A 20,456-nucleotide genomic window follows, 5' to 3' on the forward strand; every position below is an offset into this window, starting at 1 on the left:
AAAAGGATAACGCGTCGCGATCCCCACTGGCGAGGACATGAGCCCTAACCTAGCTAACCTACCAGCCTTTCACTAGGTACCTAAATGTATTCTACAATGGGATTACAACGAACATTTTCTAAGCGGTAAGGATATGTCTGAATGAGATATGTTTATTTCTGCAGTCAAGTAAGAACAGTTTTTCAGTTGTTAAAATATTATGGGGATTGGGGTAGTTAGAAAGAGCTAGCTGAAACATTTTCCCCATCCTAGAAAAAGCCTTGCCCGCAGTAGCACTTTCGTTGAATTATGTTCTTTTTGTTCCTCGCACCAGCTGTCCCGCTAAAGAAAATCTGTAGCTATGCTAGTTATGGCCAATATAATGATTGTCAGTAGTGCGCCAAGCCTAGTTGGGAGTACGCAGTGTCCGCAGGATCAAAAATAAAGGATACGCACCTCTGATTTTTCTAAAGTTATGTGAGTATTCTTTGTAAATTATTGCTTACTTTAACTGTGAAAGAAAACATCTTGAAGAAACCTGCCTACTTGAGAAGTTCTCAATAATCATTTTGAAGGTATTTTAACTCTGCCATTAGGCTAGCATGGTGGATTCAGGCCCAATCCTCAGTAATAGAGGACTGTGTCCAACAGTGGGACAGTACATACAGGGCTGATATTAATGTAATCATTGACTATGAGACTTAACATCCATGTCTCTGAATGACCAGCGCTGTTAAATGCCATGTAGAATTTGCTGAAGTTTCAGAGTGGTATTGTCACTATTTAGCCACGTGTAGAATTTACCATAGATATTGTCGCATAATAAGAATTTGCATGAAAATAACACATAAAATCTCTCCTCTACACAAAGCAAAATGTTGCCAATTTCCTTGTATTCCTTTCATTACTCTTTCAGCATTTTATTTGCACAGTTTAAAAACGTTTAAATTGCCCAAAACGGAAACTTTAATATACATTATCGTGAAAACAAGCGACGTTAATTGAATTAAAAAAACAAGCCGAGCGGAGATTTTCTTTCGAAACGGGTAATAGGACGTGATGCCGTTTTGTTGAAATGACCTGACAAGTTGCGGCCGCGGGGGAGGGGCTGAGGGGCTAGGGGGGGTGAACAATAGAACTTTATGGAGGGCAATTAAAGTTAATGCTCAGGAAATTAGCTTCATATCATAGACTTGGCTTGTTTACTTTGTGAGGTGATTTTATGGTTTTATAGAGGTTTTAAATGGGGAATTTAACGGAGGCTATTTTGCATGTTATATTTATTATTTCTATATTGTATTGGTGTAAGTGAGCGCGCTTGAGTTGGCAAAAGTGAGGTTCAGGATTCGAATTTTGTGGACGGGCAAACTATTTTTTTGTAATTTGGAAACATATTTTATGTGGCTATTAATATAACACTAAATAATTACACTGGGCTTTAGTGTTATTTACACTGGAACATAACAGAGAGACCATAGAGTATTCCAGGTTTACGGTAAAATAGACAGATAGTCGACGCCGCGCCGCCTACTCAGAATTGATACGCATGCACCAATGACTTTACTTTGTTCGTTTGTCTATATCGGCTATAAATAATAAATAAATCTTACTTCAAGTAGACATTTACCGTCTTATTACAAAAAGCGAAATAAACCTTAGCTTAAACCTGTACTAACATAACCAGGCTTATCTGGGAAACCATGGTTTAAATTTGTCCATATTACAAATCCCATTAAAACCGTAGACTTCTTAGTACCGCGATTTGAACCATGGCCTATATATAAACCACAGATAAATACAAACAACATTCGTTCAATACGACATAATTTAATCGCAACGTTCCATATACCCAAAAAAGAAAACGTTTATCATACAATGTTAATGATTAAATAATGTGTAGGAGTATTAAAAATATAAAGACTTGGTTATTTTGCTTCAAGATCAACAATAGTTGTAACTTCGACTGCAGTTTAGTTTAGGTTTCAAGTTTTGACTAATGTTGTATTAGCTGGTAATACATCAAAATGCGTGTTACGAAATGTAAGCTTCCCGCGCGTTATGTGAAATCATAACATTAAACTAAACTATTGCGGTGACTATTGCAAATAGCTTTGAAATTTATTATCAGTGTCTTATTGTATAGAACAATTGACTCTTTGTAATATTGTGATGGATTAACGAAAGAAAAAAAGATCTGAAAATTGGAGTACTGAGTCGAGTCTATTGGGTCGGCATGGCGTTTCCAGTAGCTCAACGGCTTCAATATCCTCAATATCGACTGAATCTACCACGTTAATATCCATTTTCGATAAAAAAATAACACAAGACAACGAAACAGACGCTAATTTCAGAGATAATCTGACAAATGATTTGAAATTTGATTTGACATTTACGATTTAGACCATCGTCAAACCAGGGGTCGCCGAGGTTTAGCATTAGACCATCAAATAGTCCATGGTTTATCGTTAAATCACTTTTTGTAATACCATTTTTATATAAACCGTACTTTGCATAAGTTTAAACCAGAGTTTTTAGTTGAAAATGAAAATGAAAAAATCTTTATTTAAATAAAAAAGGTACAGAAAAAATTTCCAGAGGTTCTCAAATTAGGCTGAGCCTGTGTCTTGAGAAACCAATTAAAATTACATGAAATGGTTTGTTAAGCGCGAGTTGAGAGCGTCATGTGTGTGTGTGTGTGTGTGTGTGTGTGTGTGTGTGTGTGTGTGTCTGTGTGTAAGTGTAAGTGTGAAAGAGGGAAAGTTTAAGTGTGTCATGTGGTAATAGGGTTAATATAGATATAGAGTTATCTAATTCTGGATTTCGCAGTGCAAAAGAGAATTTGTAGAATACCAATGAGAGTTAATAATATTTTCAGTCGCCTCGTAGTTGAGATTAAGGAGTACATTCCTAATTTTTGTTTTTGCTTCATTAAACCTTAAACCTCGTTTTGTAATAAGCTATTTAAAAAAACAACTTTACTCGATCAGCTGTTAGTCAAAACCTGCCATCTTGCCTCTTAATAAGGTTTAAACTAGGAAACCGGTGATGTTTTTGACAGCTATTTAAACAATTCTTAAACACCTCTTAACGCTAAACAAGTTAATAAGACTGATAATGTATTGAACTATTTAATAAACCTAGTTTAAGCTGGCGTTTAAGAGTTTGTTGTTATCTGATTCGTTGAGGAAACCTGTACACCTGAGAAGTTCTCGATAGGAATTTTGAGAGAGTGTGAAGTCTACTAATCCGCACTAGGCCAGCGTGGTGGACTAAGGCCTAATCCTTCTCAGTAGTAGAGGAGGCTCACGCCCAACAGTGGGACAGTATATAATACAGGGTTGATGTTATTATTGGCTCCTTTGCTAAAGACGTCGACTAAAAACTAACAGATGATTATAATTTTTATGTCAAAAGTACAAAAATGTAGAGCTGAGCTTTTGTGCTTAAGTTTAGGTGCCTGTGCCCAACAGTGGGGCTATTATTATATATTATAATTAGGTTTATGTACAATAGTGGAAGTATATTCGAAGAAAAGTTCGTTATAAGTCAATTATCTTACTTCACACTCTTGCTCGCGTATCGCCCTTGACTCTGTGCTAATGTGTGCGAACAAACAGACGTGTTCAAGGCGCGCCGACAGTTTAGCGATGGATACGTGCGCAAGAATGTGCGTTTGTTTATCCTGAAGGGTAGGCAGAGGTTAATGGTTTAGCCAAGGTTTGGTAAGATTATTGGTGGGCCTAGGAAAAGTTTCTACATCCTTAATATATGACGTCGGATGGTGTGGTGAGTTGTGATTCTCTTTCCTTTTTTCATTTTGTCTTTTAATAAGTGGACAAGGCACGGGCTTTCTCTACTACTAAGACTTAGGTCTTACATCACGCTGGCCTAGTTTGGCAGACTTTACATCTCCCCAAAACTCTCATAGGGAACTTCTCAGGTAAACAGGTCCCCTCACGATGTTTTCCTTCAGCGTTAAACCAAGAATCCATAAAGAATACACACGTAACTTTAGAAATTTCAGAGATGCATTAGAGTTTTGAACCTGCGGCCATTCGTATTGCTCCGTTTAAGTCCCAACTAGGCCGCTGTCAACAGTCTTGATTTAAAAAATACCTTAAATACAAATTAATAAGTTCGTAAATATCTTCGTAGTATTTAATCGCTGCCCGCTACGCTCGCCGCTCGTCACTAATGTAGTAAGATGACTGTCCTTCCTCCAGTCAGGGCCGTGCAGCGCAGAGTGTTGCACTCGATGCGGTCTGTGTCACAAGCGATAGCGTGAATTATAAACACTAGAGTATTTTATTACAGTTTGTAAGACAAATCTATATATATATATATACTAGCTTTTGCTCGCGGCTCCGCCCGCGTTATAAAGTTTTTCAGGCTAAAGTTTTACGTTATAAAAATAGTAGTTTCCCGGGAGCCTTTGTTCTTCCCAGGGTCTCAAACTGTCTCCATACCAAATTTCATCTTAATACGTTAGGTAGTTTTTGAGTTTAACACGTTAAGGCAGACAGATGCAGCGGGGGGCTTTTGTTATATTATTTAGAACTTTTTAAGTGAAACAATCCCGTCATACATCATTGTTGCATAAATTTAACCGTTTACGCAGCGCAGGCAACGGAAGCTCTCAAAACTCATAATTTTCCCCGTTTTTGCAACATGTTTCATTACTGCTCCGCTCCTATTGGTTATAGCATGATGATATATAGCCTAAAGCACTCCAGGAACAAAGGGCTATCCAACACAAAAAGATTTTTTCAGTTCAAACCGGTAGTTCCTGAGATTAGCCATTACTGCTCCGCTCCTATTGGTCATAGCGTGATGATATATAACTTTGAGCACTCCACAAACAAAGAACTATTCAACACAAAAATATTTTTTCAGTTCGAATCGGTAGTTCCTGAGATTAGCCATTACTGCTCCGCTCCTATTGAATATAGCATGATGATATATAGCCTATAGCTCTCCACGAACAAAGGGCTATCCAACGCAAAAAGAATTTTTCAGTTTGGACCGGTAGTTCCTGAGATTAGCCATTACTGCCCCGCTCCTATTGGGTATAGCGTGATGATATATAGCCTATAGCACTCCACGAACAAAGGGCTATCCAACGCAAAAATAATTTTTCAGTTTGGACCGGTAGTTCCTGAGATTAGCCATTACTGCCCCGCTCCTATTGGGTATAGCGTGATGATATATAGCCTATAGCACTCCACGAACAAAGGGCTATCCAACGCAAAAGAATTTTTCAGTTTGGACCGGTAGTTCCTGAGATTAGCGCGTTCAAACAAACAAACAAACAAACAAACAAACAAACAAACAAACAAACAAACAAACAAACAAACTCTTCAGCTTTATATAATAGTATAGATATATATATATATATATATATATATATATATATATATATATATATATATATATATATATATATATATATATATATATATATATATATGTGGGATCACGGGAAGTGCAAACACCAAAAATACCGTAAACTTACTTTACTTTTTTAAAAAAATCACAATGACCGTCTTATAATAAAAATACGACTTAATCCTACTCTCTCTTTTTCTACATACGTCGTCGTCTAACATTACTTTCATTCTATCTCTTTTACTCACCTTCTTAACACTATCTGTCCCTTTCACACACTTATTTTACATTCCGTTTCACTCAACACCTTTCTTACACTCCTACACTCGGTCATCCTGCATTCTGTCTGCCCTCAGACACACTTAACAAACACACACAGCAATTACACACATAGTAAATTCACACACAAAATACACATTTTCTTTTTGTAGCAAACTTACAACTAACACTTCACATAACAAAATTAACATATAGGTTGTTTCAGTTTTTTTTATTATATTGTGCTCCAATAATGTAAACAATTCTGTAACCTGTAATATGGCAATAAAAGATTACTCTATCATTACTAGCTTTTAATTCTTTCCCCTTTCCTATTTCCATTCCTTACCATTTCTCTCCATTTATCAACTTCTACCAATTACAATTACCTTACAAAGAGAACTCTACTTTTGATTAATATTATCTGGCCATTGTTTCATAAGATCTGCCGCTGTAGATGTCTTATTTGGGCCTTCAGTGGATTGGTCCACTTTCTCGACATCATACCTATCAAATCTTTTGACTTTGGTGATCCAGTATGGTCCCAAGTATTTAGGTTTTATCTTCATTCCAGGACCAAACTGGGTTCGCTTTATTGCTACAATGTCTCCCTCCTTATATTTTCTACAATTTTTATTGTTCTTATCATAGCCCTTCTTATTTTCTTGTTGAACTTCCAATATTTGTTGTTTAGCTCTTTTCCTAAGTTCATCCCTATTTTGCATATAGGCATCCCGCTCTTCTTGTTGTAACAATTCATATATTTCTAAATCCTCTTGTCTCCTCATTTTCTTTCCTATTAGCATTTCAAATGGTGTTGTGTTGACACTTCTCTGGTAAGTACTATTTAATGCCATCTGCACTCTTCCTACATGTTTATACCACTGCCCTGGTGTTTCTATGCAAAGTTTGGTAAGTACTTGTATAACAGTTCTGTGGATCCTCTCAACTTGCCCATTCCCTCTTGGAACTCCTGTAGTAATATGACAGCACTCTATACCCTCCCTAATACAGTATTGCTGGAAATCATTACTGGTAAATGCAGTACCTCGATCTGTGATAACCCGTTCAGGGTTTCCAAACGTTTGCTGCAATACTTCTAATTTAATCAAAACCTCTTTGGTAGTTGTACTTTTACACGGAAATAACCAAACAAATTTGGTAAATGCATCAATTATAGTAAGAATGTGGTTGTACTGTTTATTAGTCTCCGTCAGTGGTCCAACATGATCTAAATGTAGGGTATGCAATGGGGTATCACCCTTATCAATGGGATTAAGGTAACCTTCCTTTTGCCTTCCTTTCTATTTGATAATAAACAGGGTATGCATGATGCAACAAAATCTTCAAATTTTCTTCCTACTTTATCAATATAATAATCTTTGCTTATCAAATCTAATGTTTTCTTCTTGGCAAAATGACCATTGTTATGAGCTCTTTTAATAATCTCAGTCTCCATAGCACTTGGCACAACCAATTGGTGTTCTGGCCCTTTATAAAGTAATCCCTGATTTAAGTAATAATCCTTGTACGACCCTCCATCTTCTAGAATTTTCTTTATTGCATTAAGACCTTCATCACCATCCTGTGCATGCTGCATATCCTTATGCAAGTTAGAAGTTATTGTTCCTACATATGGGTTTCGACTAAGCGCATCAGCATGTCTCATTTCAGTACCTTGACGGTGTTCTACAGTAAAATCATAATCTTGCAAAAGTAAAATCCACCGAGCAACTCTAGTAGATAAAGCCAAGTCTTTTTATTAAGAGTCATTTGGAATGCTTTACAGTCGGTAACTATTTTGAAATGATTCCCATACACATAGTGCCTAAATTTTTTTACCCCTTCAACTATTGCTAGTGCCTCAAGCTCATAGCTTGTATATTTAGCTTGTGCATCTGTTGTCCTCCGGCTCATGTAATGAACTGGGTGCATCGCTCCATCTTCACCCTTTTGCATTAAAATTGCTGAATAGGCCACACTTGATGCATCTGTATGCAATTCTGTTTCATCATATTGATAATAAATTTTCAACACAGGTCTGGAAGCTAACTTCATTTTTAACTCATGAAAAACAGCTCTATGCTCCTCAGTAAATTTAAACTGGCTATTCTTTTTTAATAAATCCGTGAGAGGCTTGGCTATAAGTGCATATTTAGGTATAAACTTTCTAAAGTATGAGCACAAACCTAGGAAACTATGTAGCTGCTTTAAACTGCATGGCTCAGGAAATTTTGTAACAGCATCCGTCTTCCCTGGGGATGGCATCACAATACCATTCTCAATAACATGACCAAAATATTCTACTCTTCTTGTTAATAACTGAGACTTCTTCCAATTGATGCATAATCCATATTCCGACGCTACCATCAGGACCTCCTTCAAGCGTTCTAAGGCTTGGTACTCATCCTCTGCTGGAATAAGAATGTCATCAATAAACACAATAACAACACCTCTAACAATCAACTCGCCAAATATGATTGTTATAAATCTTGTGAAAACTTTAGGACAGGTTGCTAGTCCAAAAGGGGCACGTAGAAATTCATATTGTCCATTCATGGTCACAAAAGTGAAAGTATACTTAACAGAATCTTCATGGACACGCAGGTGAAAGTAACCATTTTTTAAATCCAATGCACTGAAAATATTTGCCGTAGCTAACTTGTCAATATGGTTGTCTATTAGCGGGAGTGGATATTCATCTTTTACAATTTTAGAATTAATCTTCCGGTAATCCACACATACTCTTAAATCACCATCTTTCTTTTTAACTAAAACTAATGGGCTTGCATATTCAGAATAACTTACCCTTATTATTCCATCCTTGAGCCAATCCTGTACCTGACAATCCACATACTCCTGTTCCTTAAAAGATAAGCGTCTTGCTCGCTGAGATACTGGCAGGTCATCTTTCAATACTATCTTCAATTCAATTGGGACTTCTTTAATTTGCTGGGGTACATAACTCTGGACTAACTTGGAAACTTCTTCTTTGATTTTTGGATCTAAGGCATGATTCACACAATCGGGGAAAGTAAGAAAACACGACATATTTTGCAACCATTCACAACTAGGATTCATTCGGTCATTTTTCGGAAACAACCAAACATTACCATCTTTCATAACCAATGTAATATTTTTGTAAAAAAGTCATTGCCAAGAACTATATGAAATGGTACAGAATCGTTAGGCATTATATAGAACCTTACACTTTCATAATTACAATTATCTATGATAATATCTAAAGTTACACAGCCGTAAGTATTAACTTTTGAATAACCCAAACCAACTAAGGTTATATTTGAATTCGTATCACATTGTATGGTTTTAATTTTCCTATACAGATCTACAGACATTAAATTTACGTCGCAACCCGAATCTATTAAAGCGTTCGCCGTTTCACTACACAAATACACTGTTTTAATAGGTTTTACCCGGCACCTTGATTCACTATTTTGTTTGTTTACATTGCAAACGTCACTGTTATTGCACTTATCTGCCATCTTGTCATTACAGCCAATCACAGCGCCGTCTCGCGTTGTCGTGTTGGCAATCTCGTAACACGAACAATTCGAACTAGTGCATGCGCATCGCTTCACGTCGGTCGTAGCTACGTAGACTTCGCCTTGAACATCGCTCGGATTGTTTTCGCCGTCTTGCAATAGGTTGAAGAATGCTTGCTTAGAGATTTGATTGGCCGGTGCTCGTCGTTCAGTAGTGCCAACCTGAGTAGATTCACGTCGTCCGATTTGCTCCGAAGTTTGCCGATTGTCACCCTAACTTATATGCGACGATTTTTTGTAATTCGTTTTCGAAACCACCATCTTTTTTGTAGGACAATTTTCATCTGAAGCGATATGACCGAACTCATTACATCGGAAACATTTCCTGCCTTGCAATTTATGAGGACAATTTTCAGACACATGATTTTTCTCTCCACAGCTAAAACATCTTAAATCTGTAGCCGCCGTATTTCTTCTAGGATTATTTTGTGAATGACTTGTAAACGTATTATTTCTTATATTATCTTTAGCTGAATTTTTCTTAAATTTTTCGTATAACTTTAGCTTCTCCTTTAGTTCAGCGTATGTTGTAACTCCATAGAGCATAATTTTATTAATTTCTAAGTCTGGAATACCTTGTAGTATATATTTGATGGCCACATAATCCGGCATTTTCCCTCGCTTTCCCAATTCCTTCATAATAAGCATATAATCAAAACATGATTCATCTTTCTTTTTACGTCTTGAGCTCATTATTTCATGTATCTTCTTGATATCTAATGTGTCGGTAAACTCTTTACTTATAGCACCTTTTAATTCGTCCCATGTCTTATAGGTTTTTTCAGCGCGAAGCCATAGTGCCGCTGTGCCGGTTAGTGAGCGACGTGCCACCAAGAGCGTTTGTGTAGGATTCCAATCAAATATTTCCCTATGGTCTTCAATATCCCGTATCCACATTGACACCGGGTGCGCGTCATCTTGCCCGCTAAACTTTGTTATAAGTTTTTCCGTGAGATGTAGTGTGTCGGCTTGGTACGGCGTTTCTTCCGAACTGCCTTCGCTGCCCTTCCGGCTTCTGGTATTCATAATTTCTCGTTCGTCTTCTAATTTCCAAATGCAAACTCAAGTAGCAACAAATGGCCGAACCACGTTCTTTTTGTACGCGCACTTTGATGGCACTTTATTTCCCCGATCCCGGCCGAGCCCCCAATTTTGTGGGATCACGGGAAGTGCAAACACCAAAAATACCGTAAACTTACTTTACTTTTTTAAAAAAATCACAATGACCGTCTTATAATAAAAATACGACTTAATCCTACTCTCTCTTTTTCTACATACGTCGTCGTCTAACATTACTTTCATTCTATCTCTTTTACTCACCTTCTTAACACTATCTGTCCCTTTCACACACTCCTACATATATATATATATATTACACTGTGCCTAGAGTCGCGGCATAATGATCCACCGTGCATGGGCGTGCATTCGGTGTGAAGACAGAGCGCACAAGAATTGCCTCGGAGGGAGGTTCTTCTACGTTATATCATCCCGAAGTCAGGAAGTAGAGCCCGATATGGAGAAAGGCTCGCCCTTTATAGCATCATGGGACGAAATACACACGGTGCAAAGTGGAGGCACCAGATGGCTTCTGCCTACCCCTTCTGGTATGAAAAAGTGTTTATATTACGTGTGCGCGTGATTACTAATAATAAAAAAAATTTGGAAAATTTTTTTATTGCTTCAGGTCTTTTTTATATATCTAATCTGGCAGTTCTAAGTTTATGTTTTGCACCGCAAATGTGCAATAACTTTGGCCAATAATTGAAGTCAGGCCATGTTTACATGCATTTCGTACATGGGGAGTATATTTAGATATTTTTTCATAATTGCAATCATCTGCAATATGTTTTTAATTCGTAATAACATTCAGATGTTTGATGTACTAAAAATAAATGAAGTGACTTCATTTGATCTGATCTGTTGTGTTCCGGTTTGAAGAACATTGTAGCCTGTGTAACTACTGGACATAAGAATTAACATCTCATGTCGCAGTGGAATATCGAACAATACTTTATAATTCACTGTTGGATAGTGTCACTGCTGTTTATGGGCGGTCATATCGCTTACCAACAGGCGAACGGCAAGTTCTTTTCGTCATTCAAACCAATAAAAAAAGAAAAAGGTATTAAATAATAAACACTACTAATCCGCACTCGCCTCAGCCTGTGACTTCCACCGTCCACGAGGACGTGATAATTTTGGCCAACCGTCGAAGGTAAGAGCGTATTTAAACACGTCTCATCGTCGCGGTTTTTTTGCCGTTTCCTGTTCGGTCGCGGTACACTTCCACGATTCCTGTTAATATGAATAATACTCTAGAAATTCTTTGTATGCAGATTAGTTTGGGGATGTGGTTTTGTCGAGGGATTATAGGAATTATGTCATCCTCATGCTGTCAGCTGAGAATGGCACGTAATGATTCGATATCTTTATATATAAAAATGAAACCATATTTCCCTCGTTCACGCCATCACGCGTGAACGGCTGGACCGATTTCACTATTTTTTTTGTTATGTTTGTTATTGTCAGAAGAAGGTTCTTATAAAAACAAAAAAAAAATTGCACGGAAAATTAGAAAATTTAAGAAATCTTTACGAAAATATTAATTTTATATAACTGTCAATTGTTTGAAATAACTTTCAGCGATTGACAGAATGCTCGCTGCAAATTCATAGTTAAGACGGGACAACGCCTGTCGGGTCAGCTAGTTATAGTATAGCTTTGTTTACCATAATAGTTTATTTTCCCGGAGAATTATTTTATGAAGGATTTTAACACTAAACAATGGGAATATGCATCTTTTGCCTCAGCGTGACGAACGCGGTGTAGTGCCATGCTTTTATAGTTTGTATTTTTACTGCTCGATCAAATTTATCACACAGGAGACTTGGTTAACATTAGTCATTTGTGTAAAAAAAAACATATTGCTCGACTATGTATACTTCCAAATTCATAATAAGTGCTATACCTAAAATACTAACTGTTCGGCACTGTAGGTCTATTGTAATAAATTGTTAATTGTTACATAACATTGTAAGAAAAAAGTCGTTGCCAATATTCCAAACGATATACGCACGTAACCTGGATCCCTCATAGAGTGCTGCAGTATCAGCCAGGTTGGTGTCGTAGCAAGAAGCTGAATAAGGGTTCCCACTGTGGGTAATACTGCCGTGCTAAGCGCAAAAGCGATATGTCAGGGAATCCTTATTTCGAGATATTCGAAGTTTTGTATGTAAAACTGAGATACAGATCCTCTTTTAAGGTTTTTTTTTAACAAGTTCTAAATAAGATATCGTTATTTAGGTAAGTTCATTGGATGGGTATTTTTTAAGCTATCTGAAGACATAAAAATCAAGATTTTTTTTTTTGAGATACCGCTTTTGAGATAAGTACGGCAGAATAGGTATCATTGTGTTATATTTTTTCTTCTTTGTTGTTCTACGTATTATATTGTCACTGTCCTTTTCTTTCTTTTATATACTTAGTAAGAGGTTTTCCCATTTTTCATCGAACCTGAAGCCACGCACGTTACAACTCTTTAAGATAACATTTTTTATTAATCTCATATAAAAACTCAACCTATCATCCCCAAAGTCCTCATTTAAACGCCATTACCTCGCTCTTTGAGAATTAACAATTTTACGCCCAAACTTTTGGATGTCAAATAATTATTGCTGAAGGCAGCTCGAGTTTTATGCGCTATCAAACCGGCACGACAATTTGGACCGCAAGTGTGGGACTCGTAAAACCGGGTTTGAATTTAGCTAAGGTACGAGCGATTGCTTATTCGGGGAAAGAGTGGTTTCTGGTGATTTTATGGTGTAGACAGATGATTTTTCTATTAAAATATTTAGTGCGGTTCAGAAAGTGCCTATGAAAATATTCGAATAGTTTTATTAGGGTTTCTGAACATGACCCGTCTTCGTGTTCGGTACGTTTATAATTTTGTGTATGAAACTGCATACATGCAATCATTTATGCAGTTTTATTGGTTAATATAATTGAAAGTTGCAATGCACTAATCGTTCAAGTTTCCTCCTTTGCTTGGATTAAAAACCGCATCCAGATAGGTTTATTTATTTAGTGCAACAGTGCAGGCCTGCATAATTGTGTCGACAGTCGGGGGGGTTAATCATCTTTTTTCAGTCGATATTCTTCTGGACCCAACTCCACTTACTAAGTGCAGTGGTTACTTTGATTTGCACGTATAAAAACCGTACATTTCATATACAAACAAAAATATTTACAACAAAATCAAATGAAAAGGAAATCTACACCTGGTTGTGTGGGTGTCGGGCATTGCATATAAATCGCTTGTAAATATTCTGTTTTTTCATACGCTTGGCTGTCTGCCAGTCTATCGAAGATTACTAATTGACATCACTTCATACAAGCGTGGATACACGCGCTATTAGGTTTGGATGCGGCAATAACAAGATATTTCTTTATCATTATCATCATCATCAGCCTACAGCGCGCCACGCTGGTCGGTCCTCCGCTCTCCTCATCCAGCGTCCACCGGCGATCCTACGAATATCGTCGGACCAGCGGTTCAGAGATCCTCCTACGCTACGTTTACTTATAACAGTCCGGTAAAATAAATTAAATTTTTGTAAAGTGTTTTTTATTGAGGCCTTGGAGGAAGAATGCCAATCGGTAAGAGACGTAAGCATAACTTAAGGGTCGTTAAAATTATGTTACCTTGATGATTACTTCTTGACGCATAGATTGATAGTTGTAGGCGACCTATCGTGAACAAAAAGAGATGTTTTTTGGTAGGGAAAGTTGCGCTGACCCCATAATATTGTACAAGAGTAGATAGAAGAAGAATAAAAAAGCATTTCCTGCTACGAAAGACTTTAAAACATTATAAGGCACCAGCACCATCTATTAATACATCTGATTAAAAATCCCATTATTTTCCATAGGAGAAAATTAGCTGGATAAATAATAGTCTAAGGGTTAATCTATGACATAATTTACCCGTGTGTCAAATTTCATTCAAATTCGTTCAGTCATTTCAGCGTTTATTTCTAACAAATATACGAACATACTAATATTTTTACAAACTTTCGCATTATGTTTGTAAGAAGTAAGATTCGGCTGTCGGATGTTTGGTGAGTAATGATATTGAACACCACATCCAAATTTAGGATTACGATGATTAAATGTGTGCGGTTCCCTTGGCTACATTAGTCTGACGATATTAGCATTTTGTTCATGGAGTTACAAAAAATATTTATTTATTTATTTAGACACTTTCTATATATAAATGTATAAAGGATGACTTAATGCTGAAGGAATACTCTACCGGCCAACCTTTGGTGATCAAGAGATGAAAAAATATAAGAAGGTGTAAAAATCATAATTTAATATGAAAAAAAAAACCTAAAACTTAATATCTATATAGCATAAAAATAAAAGTATAACTGACATACTCAATAAACAAAAAAAAGTTTAATTCAAGGTACAAGACAATGTCAATATTGTAAGAAGTAGATCCCTTTTTGATCGCTAAGAAATTGGTGCATGGAGGTCGAAAATCGAAATTTTAAGATCAACTTACTTCTTGTACGAAACTTGCTACTTCATACAGATATTCTACACAGGCACGCAAAGTGACCTCACTATTCCCCTGGGTATATATGGAGACCAGATCTGACGAGAGATGATTACGCTCCAATCGAAAATATATTGGGTTAATTTCTGTCTTTCGGTCAGTCGGCCCAAAGACATTTCTTTTTATTTATTTTTTTGAATGACATGACCAGCTTTCCGTTCGCCTGATGGTAAGTGATATGACTGCCCATAAACAGTAAAAACACCAATTAACACCTTGAATTACAAAGTATTGTTGGGTATTCCATAGCGCTCACCATCCTGAGATATGAGATGTTAAGTCTCATTATGTCCAGTAGTTGCACGGGCCACAATGTCATTCGGTCAGTCAGCCCAAAGACGATAACCCTCAAATCGACAGAACACCGACTGTTTATGTCATTCGGTCACTCAGCCCAAAGACACTTCAGCACGACTCAACGTATTCAAATTGGATAAACCACATCCAAATTTAGGTTGTCTGGCTGCGTAGTGTGCGTGTTGCGTATATTAAGCAGTAGGTTTCCCCTGTCTGTGACCACAGGCTTCCCTTATCGCCCATTGTGCCGCCAAGGTCCTTGTGCGGTCCGTATGATGCTCTTCGAAGAATTTGGTGTTTATTGGTTAGTTTTGACGAATTTGTGCTATTGTAAAATTGCAAAGAGGTATTAGTTCCGAATGGATTTTAATGTCGTTAAAGTTCTAATCAAGGGATTTCCAAACTCTTTTTGCTCATAGACCACTTTAATACTTTGGCTGGTTCCGGTGGTCTCCCAATAGCAAAATTTCTACCAAATTTACCAGAATATGCAAGTTTTTACGTGTAACAGTCGCTGAGCTTATTAAAATATTATCTGCCTACATTGGTAAGTGAAGTCAAGCCAACATTTTAGTTATTTACTATCAAAACCAGATACATGTTCGTGGAACCCTGTTTACGAATTGTGAACCCGCACTTTTTGGTCACGCCAACGTAGACCCTCGTCGAATCTCCCGTGGGTTTCTGGGGGCCACCTGAACCACTTTGGGAATCAGTGGTCTAGTCCTTTAGGTTTAGACCTAGTTATCAAAGATTATGCTGGTGTATTTGAAGACTGTGTCAATTTAGGACTGGACTCTCGTATCTCGCAAATCGATGTAGTGGTATTTGACATAAGACTTAATATTACGATGACAAATTAGTAACAATAGCACATTAAGCCCTAAAGGACTGCAATTACAGTTTACGGATAGGCGCTCCTCATCAGGCGACGTGCCGCTATTTAGTTATACAGAAATACTACATTAACAACATTCCGTGTCATCCTGCCAGACACTGGCACTGTTGCCAGTCAGTTGCCAGACTGCCAGACACGTCATGGCGTAATTGACCCAGGGTCCACAAGTCACGGTTCACGTCCCAGATTGTTTGCTGTATTTTTTTTCTGTAGAGTGTTACGCCTTTTTCGTTTTTTTTTATTGCAACGCTTGCATTGTTCTGTTCGAGTAATGTTGGCCGGTGTTTACACGCGAGCTTTTGGATTTTATTTAAATACTGTGTTGTCATGGAATCGTTGGTTTGTTGGTGGCAGAGTAAGGTCGGTGTGGTGAGGGATCGATTCTTTAGTCGAGAAAAAATTTAATATGATATGTATATTTGTAATTATTTTTGCTTTTGAATTATATACGGTAAGTAGAACCCGTTTAAGTTTTGATGCATTTTCTCTAGTTTAAGCTACTTTTCTCTATAGATTTTTTTCGATAAGAAATTATAACAATGAAAAAACAGTGTTCATTTTTTGCTTCAGAATTAATTTTGTCATTGTTTTTTTATTCTACTTTTCAATCATAAATTCTCTATACTTTGTATAATTAATCTTCAAGTTTCGTTATAACATTTTTTCACCACAAATTCCCTATGAACATTAACGCAAACGTTCAAGTTAAATATTTGCGTTACCAATATGCACGCAAGTTAATTCGAACTGAAGATTTACAAAAATCCGCACGCTTCGGTGCGCGTCCGTGGTGCATGACGGCCGAATTTTACCAACGCATCTCTGATACTATTGTGTCGGTACGGTCGCATACTCAACTGTTTTTAGTACAAATAAAACCGATATGGGGACAGGCTCCCCCATCATATCATGGGACGGAATATATGGCGAAAAGGGGATGCACTAGGTGCGTCCCTACCTACCTATTCAGGGATAAAAGTCGTCACTTTCTCTGGATATCTTGGCAAAAGAATATGACTGGATTTTGTGTAACAAATACACCAGAATGAGCTGTTTACGTAATTATTCGTGACTATTTCTCTGTACTTGTTTCGTATTCAAGTGAGGGATTCATAGCGACAATATCTCCTCGTCTTTAGTTTTCGCACTGGATTGGGATTTTGGATATCATTTATTGATGGACGGATTGTTTTATCAACACCAGCAGCATTTTTAACCGACTTCAAAAAAGGAGGTTCTCGATTCGACTATTTTTTTGTGTGTTTGTTACGCGATTACTTCGCCAATAAAAATTAAACATTAGTCATTAAATTGCTAGTTAAGCTAGATAAATACATGAACAAATGTACGAAAACAATGTTTGATTGCTATTAGACACCGACTCCAAAATTGGTAACCAGTATATAAGCAATTTATTGGGTTTTTAATGGTTTTTGAAGGCGGTTAAAATGTTTGCGAAAACGTTTTTATATCACTAATACTTTGAGTCCTTACGCAGCAAGCTAAAACTGGTTAACAAATACTGTATTGAAATAAAGAGGATTTATTTAATGTATTAACTGAGAGCAGTTATAACATAATTTATTTTACAAATGAGTAAATCCCAATTAATTATTCACGAATTCCAATATGGTATTGATATAATGAATATTGTGAATTCCATTTACCGTTTCGTTTAAAATGTATGCGGCTTATTAAAATAATTAACGAAATTCTGTGGCGGGTCGGTTAGGTGTAGCTTTATGTTTAATAAGTTTAGTATTTATCTATATTATTCGTTCGGTTAGGTAGTAACTAATGAAACGACGGGTGCTTGGTATAGAGTTTATAATAATAATAATATCATTCCTGTATTATATACTGTCCCATTGCGGATTTGGGCCTCTTTTACTACTGAGAGGGATTAGGCCTTAGTCCACCACGCTGGCCTAGTGCGGATTAGTAGACTTCACACATCCTCGAAAATCCTATAGTAAACTACTTAGGTATGCAGGTTTCCTCACCATGTTTTTCTTCACTGTTAGAACGAGCGATAATTCACAAAGAATACACATATTATTTTAGAAAAGTCAGAGGTATGTGTCCTTTGGATTTGAAGCTGTGAGCTTTCGTTTCGGCAGTCCGTTCCATACCTAACTAGGCTATTGCGGCTTGCATGAAGTTTATGTCATTTTTTTATCTACGTAATGGCAAACATAACTACAGAAAATTCAAAGGTTGTACAATATTTTGATACAATCTTTAACAGTAAAATTGTTTCAAAGAAAACCCACGTAAAATTAAAAGCTTCTGCTGCATTTTGTGTCGTACGTGAAGTAGTTAATAGTCAGGCAAGCGATGCATCTCAGATCTTTTTTACAGTCACAGAATATTCCTTATTAGCAGAAGACCTATTGAATATTATAAGTGTTGAAAAACCACATTTTGAAGCCGCATTCTAGGGTCAGTCGACGTTCGTTCCTCGCTATAAAAAAAATCATGACACATTTTACTGATAAAAAAACGTCACGTTTTCGAACCACTTTCGCACACGATCATACCCAAAAAGTATTTCGGATGGAATTGTTGTAGCATGTCCGAACGCATATGCAAATGTAGATCGCTACGACATGCGAGGTTTAATTAATTATTTTTTATTGCGACCTCCTTGTAGTTAAATCTTTCCTGGACATTGTTATATCATTTACATTTGAATTATATAATTTGTTTATGATGTTATTGCACTTTGACCGTTTCGCGGTTCCTGATTTTTTTTAAACACGTAATATTTTTTTTTTATTTTCGACCATGACATAAGCCTTAGAATGCAGAACAAACGAATCATAATTATGCTCTCGATTAAAGAATATTTTAGCCAGACTAATTCTTAGTCAGTTTAGATTCAGAGTGTTACCTAGTCAATAGTTTACCTAGAGCATCGAGAGCAAAGCCACAAGCAATATCTAGCAGGTAATAAGAACGATTGAAGATATTCATGCAATGCATTCTTGCAGTAGAGTAGTAAACCGATTTTATGTGAGCATCGCGGCTGCAATCGTATTGCTTCGTGAAACAACTGTTCCTAACTACACTTATTCATTGGAGTCGTCTACACGCTGTGATAAAACGCTCTTTTGTGATGTTTAAAAAACGGTCTTGGTTGTCACAGGCGTCTAAGTGAGATGGGAGATTAATTCATTGGCAAATTGTATCATTAAAACGGTACAAGGATATTTGGGCTAAAGTCAGTTCAATAACTCCTTATCAAGATTGTACTCTGACGCCAAGAATCAAATGATAATAAAATTCGTTGGGATTACTCTGTTCACCTTCGCAGGGATAATAATAAAACTGATAAATACGGCGTTATGTGACCTTTGACGGTCGTCAAAATAATCTTCGAATGAACTACTGTGGCAGATTTTTAAGTCTCAACTCAATCGGATACAAAATACATCAGAAATTCCGACCACGACGTATGGTCCTTTTTCTACCTACACGGTATTCGTTTAACTTCTTCGTGTAAAATTGTGGCTTATTTAGCTTTTATTTATTTGCATTTCATATACAATAAAATTTGGTACGTAGGTAGATTTAATGGGTATTCTCTCCCAGTTTCCTTTAGGGTGGAGCAGAGATGTACAAGGTAGCTTTTATAACATAGCGTGTTTTTTCGCCAGTGCGCGGCCCGTAACCGGTCACACGCGCGTTTTTATCGCTCGTATTGTGCTGTAAGGGGATTAATGTAGGAACAGGAGTAACAGAGTATCGTTAGCTCCGACTCGCGCCAGCTTAGCTTCCTACAAGACTAGACCTGATTTAGTGTTAGTTCTTACAAGTAGATGTTGGGCTTATTTATTTTCACAAAATGTTTTGTTAGTGATTTTAATGGAGTTCAGATGCTTGTTGAACGTTTGGTAATTGTTTCTTGTTTTATTTAAATCGGTCTTTGGATTGTAAGTATACTTATGTAATGATAAAATAACTTTAGTTATAGAAGCGTATTAATTAAATCGACGGTCTCTAAGAACGGTCTCATCTGCAAAATGATCTAGTTGAAGTATAAAGGTTTTAAGTTAAGTGAGAATTTTGCAAATGAGATTATGTTCTTAGGGACCGTCAAATATTCTCATGTATTACCTTCACTTATTGTAAGTGCAATTATGTTCGCCTACGTGATGATTAAAGCATTTTATTTTATTTAATAGTGTACTTTCGTCTTTTAAAAAACAAATCAAATTGTATTTCGGAAAGTACCTGAAATACAAGCAATAGATCTATTTAAGAATGAATGTACATTTAGTAACAGCTTTGAGTTCATATTAGCCGCTAGTTATAGTCATGCCCTCCGAACAGAATACATAATGCTAACAGCGGCAACACAAACCGAACCTAGCCAGACTAATTAGTTAAACCAAAGACAACTTTATTCACTGTATTCCGAAACTTTGCTGTTTGGAAACTGTATTGTGTAGTC

Source organism: Manduca sexta, chromosome 16, assembly GCF_014839805.1.
Source record: "Manduca sexta isolate Smith_Timp_Sample1 chromosome 16, JHU_Msex_v1.0, whole genome shotgun sequence".
NCBI classification, from domain to species: domain Eukaryota; kingdom Metazoa; phylum Arthropoda; class Insecta; order Lepidoptera; family Sphingidae; genus Manduca; species Manduca sexta.